This window comes from Macrotis lagotis, chromosome X (assembly GCF_037893015.1).
Source record: "Macrotis lagotis isolate mMagLag1 chromosome X, bilby.v1.9.chrom.fasta, whole genome shotgun sequence".
In the NCBI taxonomy this organism is placed as follows: Eukaryota; Metazoa; Chordata; class Mammalia; order Peramelemorphia; family Peramelidae; genus Macrotis; species Macrotis lagotis.
The window spans coordinates 55,853,263-55,858,448 of record NC_133666.1 but is presented as its reverse complement, the minus strand read 5'-3'; positions in this window follow the sequence as shown (position 1 = coordinate 55,858,448).

Sequence of the window (5,186 nt, the reverse complement as noted above, 5' to 3'; positions counted from 1 at the left end):
GACTAGACCAAGTGCACAGTGAACCAACACAGTCTTGAAAGCATTGAAGTGATTTTACAAGATATCTCAGGCAGAGAAAGATGTCAAAAGAACAGAAATAAAATCATATATCGATATCCTAAAAATGTAGCCAAGAGAACCACCAGTAAATGCTAGTCCATTTGTCTACTATCTCATCTTTGTAAACATTCTATGAAGAATCATGTATATGTGTATTGAGGGTGTATTTTTGGTGAAAGCGTAAGAAGGAAGTATGAAGGCTTTCATCATCAATTCACTACTTTATAAATGAGCAGTATTCTAACAGTAAATACAATTGTCTGATGAATTTATTGGTTTTGTTACCCCCCCCCCCCAAAAAAAATACCCAGTAAAAAGACAGTACAGTAAGACATAGCCTTATAGGCTCTCCTCCAACAAAAAGTTTCTCATGCACATATTAAGATCATGAAAGGTTATTTTTTGACAACTTCAAGGTCAGGGAAAATTTAACCAACCACTGATTATTGATGTTAAATGAAACTTCCTTATTTTTGCAGAGTTCATATGGGAGAATTCACTATAGACTGTGATATCTTCCATATGTCCCTGCTTGCAGATAATGTGGTACAGATTCTATCAAACTCCAGGACATCATAGGATTTCCTCAATGAGATCCATTATTATTTAGAAGGATATTGGCCTAACAATCCATATAGGGAAAAGAAAATGAATTTAAACTCTCTATTGTCCAGACTGATATTTAGTGGAATGACTAGTTAGCTGATCTAGTCTTATCAATACATACTTGGCTTGGCAATCGTTAGAAAGGGAACTAGACCTAGAACTAAATAGGAAGAAGAGTAGGCTGATTGAATATGAGAAAGTAGTTTCATTGTGATTATAAATCTTGAACTAACACAATTTCTTAGGAATTAATATTGTAGATAACTCAGAGGGCAGTGGAGAGATACATAATAACCTCATCCAAGCTGTGGTGTGTCTCTTAGGATTCTGCTTCATGAGAAAGGGATATAGAGAAGAAATATATGCTAGCAAAAGTGGGTAGCCATCCATGTGGCATGGGTGAAGCATAACAGAAGGATAATGGGAGTACCTATAAACTGTAAAATCTCTGGCATGTCGGGAAGAGTCTTTGTAGAGAGTATAGGAAAACTTGGACAAGAAATGCACAGAATGGGCATCTAGGTGGCACAATGGATAGAGTCAGGAGGACCTGAGTTAACCAAGACTCCTCACTGTCCTTCCTCTTCTCTCCTCCCATTGAAATGTTGCCAAGGCCTTTTGATTTCACTTTTTTTAACCTCTCCTGAATGTATCCCTTTCTTTCCTCTGATACTGCCACCACCCTATAGGTCCTTATCATCTCCCACCTAGATTATCTCAGTAGTTGCTGGTGGGTCTGCCTACCTCTAGCCTCTTCCCACTGCAGTCTAAAGTGATTTACATAAATTGCAAATCCTATCACGTTTCCCCTTTACTTAATAAATTCCAGGAGCTCCTAATTATCTCCAGGAGAAAATACAAAATGCTGTTTGACATCCAAAGCTCTTTATAACCCAATATCCTTATAACTTTCTGGAATTCTTACACCTCACTCTGAGACACATATTCTTTTATCAAGTGACCCTGGCTTCCTAGTTGTTCATCTCTTGACTCCAGGCAGTTTCTCTGTTTGGCCTCCATACATAATCACAAGGGAGCCTAGCAATCTCTTGTTGATTATAAACTTTTTCCTTATCCATAGAGTTGACAGGTAAAATGTTCCATGCTCCCCTAAGTTGCTTCTGACAACACCCTTTATATAGAAATCTTTTATCTATTTTTAATCTTTTCTTGGTATATAGTAAGAGATATTGGTCTCTGCCTATTTTTGGTCAGGTCATTTACATTTTTCTCAGCAATTTTTGTCAGATTGTGTGAGGTCTTATATCAAAAGCTTGACTTTTGTGTTTTTCTAACACTAGATTACTCCAGTAACTTGCCACTGTGTACCATGTAGGTAATCTATTCCATTTATCTACCAATGTGTTTCTTAGCCAGCATTAGATTATTTTTATGATAATTACTTTGCAATACAGTTTAAAATCTGGTCCTGCTAGGGCACCTTTTTTTTTAGGTTTTTGCAAGACAATGGGGTTTAGTGAATTGCCCAAGGCCAAACAGCTAGGTAATTATTAAGTGTCTGAGGTCAGATTTGAACTCAGGTACTCCTGACTCCAGGGCCGGTGCTCTATCCACTGTGCCATCTAGCTACCCCTAGGACACCTTTCTTTATCTTTTTCCCCAATATGAATCCCTTGACATTTTTTACCTTTTGGTATTCCAAATGAATTTTGTTGTTAATTTTTCCAACTCTATAAAATAATTCTTTGATAGTTTGATTAGTACCAAATGAGTAAATTGTCATTTTCATTACTGACTCAGCCTACCCTTTTCTCAAATTTTTTAGATGTCTTTATTTGTATGAAATATGTTTTACAATTATGTTTATATCATATCTGGTTTTGTCTTGACAGATATATTTTATATAATCTGCAGTTATTTTAAATCAAATTTTTCTTTGTCTCATCCTGCTGTGTTTTGTTGGTAGTATATAGAAGAAATACTAATGATTTATGTGGGCTTATTTTATATCCTGCAACTTTGCTGAAGTTAAATGTTTTGGTAAGTTTTTGTAGTTTACTTTCTAAGTTTACCATGATATCCTCTGCAAAAAAGCAATAATTTTGTTTTCTCAATGCCTATTTTTATTTCTTTCATTTTTCTTGATTTATTGTTATACCTAGCATTTCTATTATGATATTGAACAATAAGGGTGATCAGGGGATCCTTTATTCATCCCTGATCTTATTGGGCAGACTTGTTAGGTTTGGAAGCTCCTTGAGGGTAAGACTGTCTTTTGCCTCTTTTTGTGTCCCTCTACACAAAGCACAATGCCTAACACATAGACAGCCCTTAAAAATGTTTACTGATTGATGGATTAGTGGGACAGAATGTTTGAAAAATAAAACTAGTATGTGCATTCATTTCAAAAGAGATAAATTATTCTGTATATTTTCTTGAAATTTCATAGCCAGATTCCCCTTAGCTTCCTTGTAATAGCCAGGTAGCACAGTGAATAGAGCACTGGACTTAAAATCAGGAAGATTCATCTTTGTGATTTCAAATCTAACCTCAGACATGTACTAACTGTGGGAACCTGAATAAGTCACTTTACCCTCTTTGTCTCAGTTTCCTCCTCTGTAAAATGAGTTGGAGAAGGAAATAGCAAACTGCTTCAGTATATTCACCCAGAAAATCCCAAATGAAGTCAGTGAGTCAGACATGATTAAAACAATTTAACAACAGTAAAGTGAATAAAAATCTTTCATTCAGCATTAATTAAACTTATACAATGTACAAAATACTGAAAATACTGGTATGTGATCTAATTTTCCTTCAATCTATTTATAAAATATTTCTTTATTACCATTCACTAAACTACTTTTGTATTAACTTGATCTAGTCACAAAACTCCAAATAGCTTTAAAACAATGACCACATATGGTAATATATTATTGGATGGTTACAAATGCCCATATATAGATGCTCCATAAATGGAAACATGTTCTAATGTAAACTTTCATTATGAGCTATTCCCATGACTATTTAAATGTAATTAGGGTCCTGAGGGGAAAGGACATTGAATAGAGTTAATCCTAAAGGAAAAGAATGAGGAAGTCAAACAAATGCTCAAATCAACTTGGCAGGAAATTGAGCCCCCCAACCTCCATGAACAATGACAGTCCATTAACCCCCAAGCTCAGGGATGTGTGGAAGTTATACAGACTTTGCTTTCACATGTATATATTTAGAGAGGGAAAGGAGCAGAGAGGAAGACAGTGTGTCTGGGGAGGGGCAGACTGGTGGCAAAGATAATTGCATAGGCTCAATCGGGTTTAACTGGTCAGGAATCTTGTTTGAAATGCCGAGACACAAGGCCAAAGCTTTGACATGTCAGAAAGAGTGACTGAAAAAGGGGGAAACTCATGTCGCCCACTTTCAGCTCCATGAAGAATTCATGGCCCACAGTTAAAGGAATAAAATCCACATTGCTAAAGATTACAAGTTGCACTTAATCTATTGATTTTATTTCTATTTAGCATCTAATTTAATATCCTTTCCTCCTCAATCTACCTTCCACAAAATGCCAAAAGAATATTGCCAGGGCATGGATCTGACGGTGTCACTTTTCTGCTTCGGTGGCCTATAATAGGCCTTTTCTACTTCTATGACCTATAATAGAAAACTCCAAACCATTAGCCAGGCATTGAAGGTCCTCTGCTATGAAAAAATTCCCTCCCTTCTCAATCTTGTTTCATTTTACTCCTCTTCACAAACTCTCCCTTCTTGGACAGTTAGCTCTTGCCTAAACTCTACACTGCATCCCTTCGAGCTCAGCTTTTCTTTTGGCCTCCAATTCCTAACCAAGCCTCACTCCTCACTGGAGTTCTTGTCCTCCAAAGTTCAACAAAAAATGATCCAATCTTCCAGCTGTTGGCACTCTCAGCCTCCACAATATTCATGGATCCCTTATATCAATAATCATGCCTTAGTCTTGAATCACTGCCACCATTCATTCTTACGGATATGCTGCCAAATAAAAGGGGACCCGATCCTTAGATATGTGTCAAAACCTTGATGGGGCCCTCTACCTTTTCTCAACTCAATATTCCAGTCCCCATGACTCTTCAAAACCTTTTTGTCCATTCTCAAACCTCTAATGATTTCCCTTCCCCAACCCTCTTGGTTGAAGTCTTTGCTTCATATTTTATAGAAAAAGAAAATTGAGGCCATGTGTTGACAACCCCCTCTTCTCCCTTCTTCCTCATGTCTTACCGCTCAAATATCTTTTGCCACTTTCTCCTTCCATTCTCTCACACGTGATGAAATGACCTTGTTCCTTAATAAAGATCACCCCCTCTCCCTGGTGAAGTGATCACATTCCATTGCATTCCCTCCAACAGCTTTCCCCCTCTGGTATCCTCACTCTATCATTTATTTTTATCTCTCTCCACTGGCTCATTCCCTACCACTTACAAATATGCCTATGTCTCATTCCTTAAAAAAAAAACCTTCTCTTTATGGTTCCATTCCCACAAGCTATCATCTTGAATCTCTTCTGTCTCTTGCTGTTAAATTAC